This window comes from Mytilus edulis, chromosome 4 (assembly GCF_963676685.1).
Source record: "Mytilus edulis chromosome 4, xbMytEdul2.2, whole genome shotgun sequence".
Taxonomy (NCBI): domain Eukaryota; kingdom Metazoa; phylum Mollusca; class Bivalvia; order Mytilida; family Mytilidae; genus Mytilus; species Mytilus edulis.
This window is the reverse complement of record NC_092347.1, coordinates 46,168,415-46,182,614: the sequence shown is the minus strand read 5'-3', so window position 1 is coordinate 46,182,614 and position 14,200 is coordinate 46,168,415.

Below are 14,200 nucleotides of genomic sequence, written 5' to 3'. Positions count from 1 at the left end.
CTTATAGCAGTTATCGAAGTGTTTCCTGACTGGCACAAAAACGTGTTTTGTTAACACCTTTCGTACTTGTTATCAGTGAAATAAAGAACCTACATTAAAGATGAAATCAGTACAGAAAAGCACCAACACAATGTTAAAAAAATCACAAAGTCATTAGTTAATACAAACATTTTAAGATAAATTTTGAATCGTAAGATACCCTAGGCCTTTTGGTGCAACTAAGTTGGAACTAGCCAATACTTTGAATAATCCCCCATATAGTTGGAATATATGTCGAGGTAACTGACAAATAGCATTTAGATTTTTATCATTCGCAAAACTGCCAGTAAAGCTTAACTAAAATAGATGTCTTTTATGTAGTTTTAAACTGTGATCATGTGTCTCTTTTGGACCCAACAATTCATCTTTTGGTTTTGTGTGCCTAAAAAGAGAGAGAGAGGGGGGGGGGGGAGTCTTGTAGGTCAAATCATTTTGATTCAAAAATCTTATTCATTTTTTTTAACAACCCAAAAATATTTTTTATTCAAATTTGAGTGATGGATTGCACATTTTTTTTTTTATCAAAAATAAATATTTGTGATAGCTCCTTCCTGAAAAGAAAAATATTTAGTTCTTTATTATGCATGTCTGTTTGAGATCCATTTCATCAGATTTCTATAGAAATCATTGATGGGGCCCATTAAAAATACATTTTTTATTATTATTCATGGGGAAGATTATACTATTCTTTTAATCTTTGGGAATTATTCAATTTGTCTTTATATAAAAAAGAAGATGTGGTATGATTGCCAATGAGGCAACTATACACAAAAGGCCAAAATGACACAAACATTAACAACTATAGGTCACCGTACAGCCTTCAACAATGAGCAAAGCCCATATCGCATAGTCAGCTATAAAAGGCCCCGATAAGGTAATGTAAAACAATTCAAATGAGAAAACTGACGGCCTTATTTATGTAAAAAAAATGAACGAAAAAAAAATATGTAACACATAAACAAACGACAACCACTGAATTACAGGCTCCTGACTTGGGACAGGCACATACATAAACAATCTGGCGGGGTTAAACATGTTAGCGGGATCCCAAACCTCCCACTAACCTAGGACAGTGGTATAACAGTACAACATAAGAACGAACTATAAAAATCAGTTGAAAAAAGGCTTAACTCATCAGATAGACAAAAAATTCAAGTGGACGTGGCCTGGTACTTATACATCCCGACAAAAAAGACACAATGAACATATCTAAGAGTACTCGCAGTTATCTGACAGCTAGTTCAAAGCAACTAACAACTAATCAAAAAATCATGCCTCTAAGACTAAACACTCAATTCTTACACATCCAACATACAATGGATTCAGTGTAAAGACGTCATAAACAGCCAGAAAAAAAACATGACCTTGTACAATGCCAAGTTACAGGTATCGACAGATTGTAGATCCATGAAAATGTATATGTATATAACATACTTGTAATATTGTTTATTAAAATAGATTTTCTTCAACGATTTTTTTTTCCATCAAAGTGATGATTTTCATAATTTTCATCTCGACTTTTTAAATTGTAGTGGCATGGTTGGTCAACTGATAAGTTGTATGGCTGATTACACGTAAATTCTAAAATTAATTGCATGGGGAACACCCTGTCCATGTGTAATACTTAATATATATTTCAACAGATGACATTTTTTTCTTCTGTTAAATAAATGATTTGTATATCATCATAATTTGCTATTGATTAACCATATTAAAATTAAATATTATGAATGTAGAATTAAATATGTCTACAGTATGATTTGTTGTATTCATTTAATTTATAAGGTTAATTAATCAAAATATGTAATTTCTTTTAAAACACATTTAAACTATTTCATATCAACACACCCACATTTAAATTATTTTGTACATACGATTTCGTAGCCTTATTTGCATTTGTAAAAATATTTAGGTACCCAAATTTTTAATTATTTTACATGCCCACTTTTCATTTTTGTTGTATGAAGTGTAACTTGAAATATAAAGAGAAATAAAGATTAAAGTTATATCATGAATATTGGTCATGATTTGTAAAACTCAGAACTGTCAAGTAAATTTAAAACACAATTCAAAATGTTCAGAAAATGTCAAGCCATACTGAGAAAAAATAAGAATGTCGAGAATATGTCGAGAAATTTCAAGACAGTATTAAAATGTCATGAATTTGTCAAGAAATTTAAAGACCATATTTAGAATGTCAAGAATATGTCAAGTAAATTTCATACAAATTTAATATAAATGAGAATTTGTCAAGAAAAAATAAAGACACAAGTCATAATTTTGAAGAATGTCGAGTAAAAGTTCATGCAAATTAAGACAAAAACTGGTCTTTTCAGACTTTTATACTTTTGTAGTGCGTCTACAATGACTGAACAACAGCAACATAATGATACAATTGTATTGATTTAGAAAAGGTAAAACACCAGTTCGTATGATTTGTTAGCTTTATGAATAAGATAAATGTATCGGATAGAACTCCCTGTATATGTATAGTATGTGTTACCCAACCAAAATTCTTCACTCTGGTTACCAAATGCTCGCTTATAAGAGGCCCAATCTCTATAGAATGGTGTCTTTTCGTTCATTCTACTTTGAAAAACCTGAAAAGAACCGTTTATAACAAATATGTTCCTATATTTGTATAATTCATTTGAAATAGCAATGCCAAGAAAATTATTATCTTAAAACAATTAAAAATCTTTCAAGGGTAATTGAAAAACCAGAAAAAAAGATACATATATATATACTAGAACACACCCGTGAAATCGCGGGTCCGTGACTGAATTAAAGTATATAACTATGCGTAAGTCTTATTGTAGTATTCGTATTGACATCAGATAAAGTCATGTCGATAATAAGCTGCACAGTTTTCTCTGCTTTCAAAATCTTTCTGCTTGAACCCGTCGATCTGGAACTTATCAATTATAGGTAATATTAATTATTTGGAAATCAAAAGGTCCTTGAATGGATTATTTTTTAATCAACAGCATTGTCCTATAAAAGTTATAAATAAAGTTGAACTATTTGATTCGCTGTTTTACGTCATGCCCGCTAACAATTTGCAAACTACCTATACGCCTTATTTTCAAGTGCAGATTTTTAGTATTCGTATGGTCATCTTAGAAAGTCTTACTGATTAAAATACTACAATAGGGAACAAATTGACAATGATTGAATTTAGCAGTGTCAACCCTGTTATTATGACCCGTCTAAAACATGTAGCATCCTAAATACAACTTTTGGTGGTGCGCCTGTCAGATGCAGAACGTACAGATAAGGTAATAGGTAACAGGTGAATATATATTATAATATTAGTATCGGAATCGGATTCGACCCGGAACTTGTTAATTATTGGCAATATTAATTATGTGGAAAACAAAAGGGTCTGAAGTGGTGTAATCTTTAATCAACACCATTGTCCTATATTAGCTATATATAAAGTTAAATTCTTGGATTTGTCGTTTTAACCTGATGACGGCTGACAAATTGGACCTCGTTATTTTAGTACTAGTATTATAGATATATATATAGGCGTAAAAAATAATTTTCACATGTGCAGATAAATATATATTTATTAAATAAAATAGTAAAAAAGTAAAAAGTTAACAGTTCCATTCTACCGATTTCATCCTTCCATTGGTACTCTTCAGGATAATTGATGTAGTGCCGCTATAGGCGACGTCGTTAAGGAGGTTTATGACGTTCCGCCATTGTTCGTTTTTAAAAATTCTCTTTAAATGGTTTATTTTACAATGTGTTACTTATTTGGAAAGTAACCTATGTTTTCTATTTCCTTATATGCTGTTAACATGATCAAATGAATAGAGATACTCTTGTAGATTTAGAATAAAGCTAAATAATGGCGTAAAGTTTATTTAAAAACGCCATTAGAGAAATGGTTATCAAAGTGCATTTAGCTCTTTTACAACTTACCTTTCAGCTTTTATAAAACTTATATCTTAAGTTCATATCAGCATTGTCGTTGTCAATGTTAGAGTTATGCTACTAGGAAATTTTAATTATAAAAACAAAAATATACAAAATGTTGGTTTTTTTTTAGATTCTAGTTTAAAAATAACTCATAAATTGCTAGATGTAAAATTTCTACTTGGTTGGGGAAATGTATTTACACTTAAATTATATACAATGTTTTAGGTAATCTTTCAAATCGTATATCACGACGATTAGCTAATTGAATACTTCATTAACCAATCGTTTTGATTTGTTTCATCTAGTAATCTTTTTAAACTCACAGTCCAACCCCACCATATTTCTCCATTTCACAGAAAACATTGAAACCAGACGTTTTGCCAGGGAAGATCTGGTAAATTCCACTTTTACAAGTTGATTTGTCCAGGTCACCGCAATCGGTTGGTCATTTTACTGAAAATACAATATATTTATTTTAATAAACGTGACAATTTTGCACAAAATTACTTGAGACATATGCTTTTTTGAATTTCATTATATAAATATATTTCATACCTTTGCATGTCAGTTCGGATTCCTTGTCATTTTGTTCCGTTGTTACTTTTGGTTTCTCTGTAACTGTTTTTATTTCTTTTTGATTCTCTGCAACTGTTTTGATTTCTTTTGGTTTTTCTGTGACTGTTTTGGACGCAATATTGTCAGAGAGCAACTCGACAATTTTATTCGCTGCTTCGCCGTAAAATGTAATAGCTACAAAATAACGATATTTCACAAAATGATTCAGTATGTATTAGAATAGTTTATAGTATAATGGTCCCAATCATATAAGTAGTTGTTCTCTAAAACATGTTTGTGATATTAATAGCGGATGAAATAGTTCCTAACTTAACTATAATGTATAATGGATGTAAATAAACTTAGACAAAATTGAGGAAATATGGTCTTTTATTGGTTCAATGATATCTTTTCACCGTATCTAAAAGTAATAACTATAGTATCATGATATAAAGAATAGTTTACCAGATGTGTTGTCCTTTCCTAGTGATGTTTGTGAAAGCGTGTTTCCCGTATAGAAAATTAGCAATATTGTCGTATAGAAAATCATCTTGGTGTTTTTAATGATTCCCTTTTAGTTTGATAACCTTATTAAAATATAGTTTATATACATGCACTGTGAATTGATTTTTAACAATGTGTTACATATTTGGCAAGTTACCTTTGTTTTCTATTTCCGTATATGCTGTAGAGATACTATTGTAAATTTAGAATAAAGCTAAATGATTGTGTTAAGTTTATTGAAAAACAACATTAGAGAGTTGGTTAACAAAGTACTTTTAGCTCTCTTACAACTCCTTCCAGCTTATACAAGAACACATATAATACATATTGATTAGAAGACTTTATACTTTATGTGTAATGGTTGATTGTTAGATCATGATTGTAAAGATGGTACATGTATGTCCTACGTGGGCTCTTGTCAACAATTCAGTCTAATTTCAATAACTAGAAGAGAGTTAATTGGTGCAGGTTTGACAATATGATGGGCTTCTTAATATGTTTAATAACATTCATTGAATAAAATAATACATGTAAATATAAATCAAGAAAATCAAACAAATAAGTTTTAGACTGATTGTTTCATTGAAGGTTAAAATTACATGTACATGTAAGTACAGTAGGCCATATACTCACATTCTATAATAACAATTAGTTGATGAACTGGACATACGCAAATGTCCCTATAAATTGTCCAGATTGGTAAAAACATGTAGATTAAATTCAGCTTGAAAGGTATTCATCTTTGTATCTTTATAAAAACTATTATTGTCAATAAGTATAATAGTAATAGAAATTTGGTAAACTGTTATATTCAAAAGAAATGTATATAAACTATTGTTTGTACTGTTGAGAGGTGACCGTCCGTTATGGACACTGGTATAGAGCGGCTTAAATATGTTTAACTCCGCCACATTATTTTTGTATGTGCCTGTCCCAAGTCAGGAGCCTGTAATTCAGTGGTTGTCGTTCGTTTATGTGTTACATATTTGTTTTTCGTACATTTTTTTCACATAAATAAGGCCGTTAGTTTTCTCGTTTGAATTGTTATACATTGTCTTATCGGGGTCTTTTATAGCTGACTATGTGGTATGGGCTTTGCTCATTGTTGAAGGCCGTACGGTGACCTATAGTTGTTAATGTTTGTGTCATTTTGGTCTTTTTTGTGGGTAGTTGTCTCATTGGCAATCATACTACATCTTTTTTTATGAATAAATTAGTGTTCCAAATAACCTTGTGTTGTGTTTTACACGCACCAAAAGTTTGGGCCGGAAATGTGTAGGTTTTTGGTGGAAAACAGTGAAAAATATTATATAAACAATCTTTATATTGAGTTGATTTTAGTCCTCAATTGACAGAACTGGTCCAATTCAATAAGTTATGATACTGCTATAAGATTTAACTTAAGTGAGAAGTTGAGGATAGTTATCAAAGGTAACAGGATTATAATTTGATGACATTGAAAATTCTTTAAGTGCAGCTGATGAAACGGAATATCATCTTATTTTTTTTTTCAAGACTTGATTTTGAAACTAGTGAATATCAGAGTTGCGTCTACTGACAAATTATTTGTATTCCTCATTTCAGATATGGGAGTAAACGCAGACTTTCACCTCAATTCTCATCAATGAATTTGATTTCAAGATGACACATTTTTAGGACCCTAGATTTACAGACGCATCTACTGACAAAATATTATTTCTCTACGAGTTGTATCTCAGATATGGACTCTTACACAAACTTAAATCAGTGTCACAAGACGCATTTATGAACAAAAAATATCATGAACTATAACCTATACTTCCACAAATAGATGGGGAGTGGTGGTGTAGTGGTTAGTGCATCGGACTACCAACACAAAGGTTTCTGGTTCGATCCTCGATCCGGCTCTCCCTTGACAGCATTTGCGAGTGTGGTCTTGAGATGATAGTCAAGCGGAAGGGGACAAATAAATGGCTGACCGTGTTAAGGGAGAGCCATATATCTTGCACGTAGAAGACATCCTTGTAGATTTCGAAAAGAGAAGGCTAGTTCCGCTCCAAAGGCAACACTCGCCCCCACAAAGTTGAAAAAGATTAATACAAGTTGCAATAACTTGTTTCCCAAATCCACTATAATTAAACATGTTTAAATTAGATAGACTGACTATAACTTTATGGTGGACAGATGAAACATAAATCCCTTCCCCAACTTCGTTTGACTAAAGATCCAAAAATCCTAAAGCAAACAAATATCAAATTAGCTCTCTCAGTAAAGGTTGAGAAATCCTAAATATGATGTTTTGATTTCTATTCACCTTTGGTGAAAGTTCAAAAGTATTACAATGGCTTGTCTATAATGTTATTGTGTAGCTTTAACTGATTTCAAAATTGACAATAGAATAGGGACATTTAATTGACCATTTGGTTTTGTTAGATTTTTATCTACCTTGATTCTACCTGTTCAGGTTTTTAATTGCCTATTCGAACTTTACAGCATGCTTTTTTTCCTGAAGTTTTTCTACCTAGGATTATTCCATTTAGAAATTGGTGGGTAAGAAAATATTGTTAGTTTTCATTCCATTTCAGAAGGAGTCTTTGCAGACAAACATAAACAAAACTATATCAAAAATAAAAAAAGACGTGAATATTAACAAAAATACGTTTACTTATACAAATTTGGGTTTTTCCTGTTAAGTTATACATGGTGGAACTATGACCGAATCATTCTCTGTTACAACTGGGCTACGTCAAGGTTGTCTTCTCTCTCCTCTGTGTTTTTTAATAGTAGTTGACTGGGTAAGTAAATCAGTCTTCAAAGATCCGAAATGCATTGGATTAACTCTCACAATACGTCTTGAAGACCTTGAATTTGTTGATGACATTTGTGCACTATCCAATCGCTTTCAAGATGCACAACGTCAGACCAAAAGTCTGGAAACAGTAGCAAAACAAACAGGCCTAAACTTCAACGCGCAGAAAACTGAATCAATGAGGCTAAAAACAAACCAGCAAGATTGTCTTAAGATTGACGACTCTACTGCTGAAGATGCAGAACAGTTCACCTACCTTGGAAGTATTGCCAGTACATCATGAGGCACAGACGAAGACATATTCGCAAAAAAAAAAAGAAAGCACAACCGGTATTTTTCATGCTTAAAACTGTTTGGAGGAGTAATGCTTTAAGACCTAGCACAAAGTTAAGGATATTTACCACCAATGTCAAATATGTACTCTTATACGGATCAGAAACCTGGAGAGAAACAGCTGCATCCACCAAATTTATCCAAACTTTTGTCAATAAATGTTTGAGAAACATCTTCAACATCAGATGGCCAAATAAAATATCCAACAATGAGTTATAGAGAAGAACGGAACAACAGCCAACAACTCAGACAATAAGAACAAGAAAGTGGAAGTGGATCGGGCATACCCTTAGAAAAAAAGACACAACATTACCAAGCAAGCACTAGAATTGAACCCCCAAGGAAATCGAAAAAGGGGGAGGCCAAAACACCTGGCGCAGGGGACTAACAACCGAGCTGAGTAAAATCGGGATGACCTAGAAAGAAACCAAACGAACAGCCATAGACAGGAAGAAATGGAGAGAAACTATGGTTGCCCTATGTCCCCGTTGGGACGAAGTGGATTAAGTAAAATATAAGTCATACAAATTTAGGTGACTTTTAAGAGAATAACAATCAAAACCAAGGAGTAAACAAAGACTCACAAAACCAAAAAACATTTACATCAACAGTAAAAAATAACAAATAAAAAACAACAAAGACTGAGGAAGAATATCAGATATGATTTCTGACACACTTTTGTCGTAATGGCCAATCAGCTCATGATGGCGACAGTAAAATTTCTTGAGTGATGACCTTAATTTGAATGATTCATAACCCTGTCTTAGCAACTTTTTATAAAGCAGTATTCCTTGTTCAACAAAATCAACGTACATGTACTTTGATCTAGCTCTAGAGTAACGTATCAATTGAGACACATTTACTCCATATGATGGTGCCGTTAGGATGTTACTACACAGAAATAGAAAGTTGACTATAGGGAAATTAAAATCATCACATTTGTCATAATTTTGGTATTCAACCTACCATCAGTAGTCATTTCAAGAAAAAGGTTTAAATATGAACCAGATTTATCTGTGTCGGTAACATCTTTAATTTCAAGTTCAATTAAGATTATTAAATGTAAGTTATCACTGAATCTATTATTATTAAAAGACAGTACATCATCAATATACCGAATGGTGAAATTAAAAGACTGAGCTTTCGTTTCCCCTTTCTGTACAAGCCCTCGGATAAATTCTGCTTCACAGAAATACAAAAACAAATCTTCAAGGAGAGGAGCGTAATTGGTACCCATAGGGATTCCAATAGTCTGTTGGAAACCCAAACCTTAAAATTTAACAAATATGTTATCAATAATAGTCTAGCATGGCAGTGATATCGGATCATATCTACATAATACAATATTTCATGTTGGAAACTATATTGTAAATACTTTTCACAACGATACTCCGTTAAAAGTTTACTGGTGTATTTTTTTCTCTATTTAGCATTATTCTTGGAATTTCAACGGAGAACTTGTGTCATTTGTTGTCGAAAATTTCATACAAAGCAAAATACAGTTCATCATTGCAAACCTAGAAAGGTGTTATTTTATTTATTTTATGCAATATTTGCAAAATTATTATTTGTTTAAGTATGCTTTATTATCTGTTACTTTAAATGGTCCTGGATAATTAACTTGCTAATGTCGTATTTCAAGAAAATTCATGTCATTATTCAGATATACTAGTATTTCCAAATAACATATTGAAGTATGATTATACATTCAGTCATCATGCCAATTTAACAGCACACCAGGAAGTAAAAAATAAAGGTAACTTGCAAGACATGTAACATATTGTAAAAACCAGTTTTCATTGCATGTATATAAACATTTCTTTGTTATGGTTATAAAGCTTTAAGAAGAAAACATAAAGTACACCAAGATGATTTTCTATACGGCATTTTGTTTATTTTCTTTACGGGAGACATGTTTGCAGAAGAAACACCAACTCAAAGTGCTGGATAAAACCTCTGGGAAGTTTGCAATAGTAGGTGTGTATTATTTTAAATAGGTTATTTAAGGAATGACTGTATTTTGTTTTGTGTCTATAAAGAAATAACAACAAATATGTGGTTCACATTAAAATCGCCTGTAGCCGTTCTATGTTCCTTTGGAATTTCAACCAAAAATGAAGAACTGGATCTTCCATCACTGAATTTGATACCTTAACTATATAAGTGTCCTTACAAACAACGGTATATTGCTGGGTCTTCCAAGTGCTCCATGAATCCTCTTTCTAAATTATTAACATTTATTTTATCAGCAATCAAAGACGGGATTCAAAGTTATTGTGACTGCCTATTCTAGAGGTGGCGTGAATCAGATGTGGATACTTAAAAATTCCAGAGATCTTTTAGATAGATATAGGAATATATGGTTTGAGTGCCAATGAGACAACTCTCCATCCAAATAACAATTAAAAAAGGTAAACCGTTATGTACGACCTTCAACACGGAGCCTTGGCTTACACCGAACAACAATCTATAATGGGCCCCAAAATTACTAGTGTAAAACCATTCAACCGGAAAAACCAACGGTCTAATCTATATAAAGAAACGAGAAACGAGAAACACGTATAAATTACATAAACAAACGACAACTACTGTACATCAGATTCCTCACTTAGGACAGGTGCAAACATTTGCAGCGGCATTTAACGTTTTAATGCATAGCCAGAAATTAGTAGTGGTTTTGCTAATTAATATTCATAATATGTAAATGAGAATTGTACCACGTGATAGTAGTTTGAACTGGACTGGTTAGATAGGCTTGATTCATTAAAATCTTTAAAACACGGATATTATAAGTTGCCCGTCACAGAGTCCTTATTTACAATCACTTTGATATTTACGTAAAGTTGTCAGGCGGTCAAAATCAAAACAATGAACGCGAATTTAGTGAATTTTTTGTGCTTTCGTGAGTTTATTCTTCTTGAAATAGTGACATTTTAATTTTACGTGGGAACCTAGAGTTCAACGACTACACATACAAGGTTTGGACTTGCTTATTCTTTGGAAATTCAAGTTTCAAATTTCTACCCGGCAACCTCTTTTTGCAAAGACCTTGTAAGCCAATTTTCAACACGAAGTTTGCAAATTTGACGTTTCAGCCATTTTAGCCTGTATTTTACACTGCAATGTTAAAGGCCTCTCGCTTCGATTTTTAAAATAGTTCAGGAACCTGTATTTTTGTAACAACAGTCAATATGTTTTGTTTAAATGGTGTATATTGTTGTGTATATTCATTTTCTGCCCCGGCAACCTGTCTATCACTTAAATTAAAATTAAAACAGACATTTTTTTAAAATCCCCTATCATTTTAATGTAATTTCCGTGACCCGTATCCGATTTCTTTAGTATAATAATCAAATAAGCAAAGTGGCGTTGATTTCTGGATATGGGTACCAAACCTTCTCTTTTTTTTCTGAAACAATAGTATAACATCACAACATAGAAAAACACACAATAAAACATTAATTAGCAGGCTTAACTCAATAAAAAAACGTAAATTAATACAATATGAACGAATAAATTTGATCGGCGATATCTGAATGCAAATGCACAGTTAGAAAATATTAGGGACAAACATTCAAGGTCAAAAAGCAAACAAACAAGTCCAAACAAAGCCATGGCAAGACACCACTGCGAAGTATTTAAAATTATCACTTTTTGAAAAAAAGCCGGTTTCAATTGTACAGGTTAATCTTGAAGTTTATACAACTGTAGTAAGAAGAAGTGAAAATAAGAAGATATTCCAAATAATCAAAGCTGGTATATAGACAAGATCCATATTAAAATTAAATAACAAAAAAGCATTATAAACAGTATCAACATATCGAATTAACAAGAAAATACGATTTGAGAGTACATACAATCTAAATCTCTTTCATCTTGTAAAAGTATTTAAACATTTGACTTTTCTACTCTTTACACAAGTATTCCACATTCCAAACTCAAAGCCTCATATCTTGATTTACGTTTAGAAATTGACAATGAGGGTCGATTGAAAACAAAACTTTACGACAAAAGAGATGATTTCAGCTTTCCAATTGTGAATTTTCATTTCTAAGTAGCAACATTCCAGCAGCACCTGCATACGGGGTATATATCTCCCAATAGATAAGATATTCCCGTGCTTGCATTCCTATCATGATTTTCTTGATAGAGGGTTGCTGCTTACAAAGAAGCTATTAAACCAAAAGTTCTAAATTCGTAAATTTTACGGACGCCATCACGATTTGGGTGACCGTTATGGAATAACCGTTTCACAAATGATATCGGATATGTTCCTTACTTACGTCATTGCATGTGGAGCAGAATCTGCTTATCCTTCCGGGGCACCTGAGATCACCCTTAGTTTTTGATGGAGTTCGTGTTGTTTATTCTTTAGTTTTCTATGTTGTGTCATGTGTACTATTGTCTTTTCATTTTTAGCTATGGCGTTGTCAGCTTATTTTCTATTTATGAATTTGACTGTCCCTTTGGTATCTCTTTTAAAGTGTGCACCACATTTTTAAATGTTATTTCGAAAAGACAGAAAAATATTACAGCCATTTCTTATATTTTAAATCTAAATTCCATTTTAAACCTGAGTAAACCATGAAAAAACGTTGTTGACGTCACGGTCACATGACAAAATTATGTCTATGAGCTGATAAACATAACAAGGTCAGCCAATCAGAAGAATATTGATGTGCATTATTTTAAATATGTATTTAATCACAGCTTTGATGTTTTCAACTAAACCTTTTTCTTTTCAGTAATTATCCAAAATCTCTTTTTATCATATGCGATCGTCAAATAACATTTGATATTTTCTATTACAACCTTAAATTGTTGTTTTAAAATAATCAAATATACACTAAGCTCTTTCAATGTCAAAATGTTCCTCTCTATACTATCTTTTGTTTGTAAGAAGGTTCTGTCCAAGTTAGTAAAAAATTAAGGATAGTTTATGAATCTAATAAATGTTTAAAAAATAAACTGCAGACTGTATGTAATGTTAACTGGCAGAAAAGCTAAGTCCATTAATAAATAAAATATGGAAAGACAAGAACAAAATTTTAACTGATCTATATACTAACTTTTGATCATAAACAAGCTTCTGTCCAAGTTTGGTACAAATCCAGGATTAATGTCTTCTTTATGTGTAATACCACCAAATCATTTTAATAATTTTCTTAAACTATCCTGGATTAATGTCTTCTTTAGGTGTAATACCACAAAATCATTTTAATAACTTTCTTATATTTATCTTATGTGCCTACAAATAGTTGAATATGATACTTAAGATGATTTTAGGAAGATAAATACCACAAATGGACTTCTTTGTTTTCTTTAAAAGGTCTCTTTTTGTCAATTTATACCTCACTTTTCCTTAAAATTTCAACTTTTCAGGCCAATAAGTAAAAATAATGGGGTAACTTTCACTCATTTATGATAAAATGTTATCAGAAATGATCATTGTAGTATTTTAGCAGAATGAACACAATATACAAGTTTACTATAAACTTGTTTAACCCCGCCGCAATTTTGCGCCTGTCCCAAGTCAGGAGCCTCTGGCCTTTGTTAGTTTTGTATGATTTTTAATTTTAGTTTCTTGTGTATAATTCGGAGTTTAGTATGACGTCCATTATCACTGTACTAGTATACATATTTTTTAAGGGGCCAGCTGAAGGACGCCTACGGTTGCGGGAGCTTCTAGCTACATTGAAGACCCATTGGTGGACTTTGGCTGTTGTCTGCTCTATGGTCGGGTTGTTGTCGCTTTAACACGTTCCCCATTTCCTTTCTCAATTTTATTACTGTATCCAAGGAGGTTTCAATAACTCCTTACGTCAAAATTAAATTTATGCCGTGTCCAGAGAGGGTCATAAAAGGCTTATCATTCAGTGAATAATCGTTGTTACAGCATCAAAAATGATTTCATTAACTTATAAATATATATTTATTAAAGCGTTTCCTAGGAAAATGTTCTACCATAGCAGAATATAAGGAGAGCCCCCCCCCCCCCCCAAAAAAAAAAAAAAAAAAAAAAAACAACACAAAACAAACTTGAAATTCCTG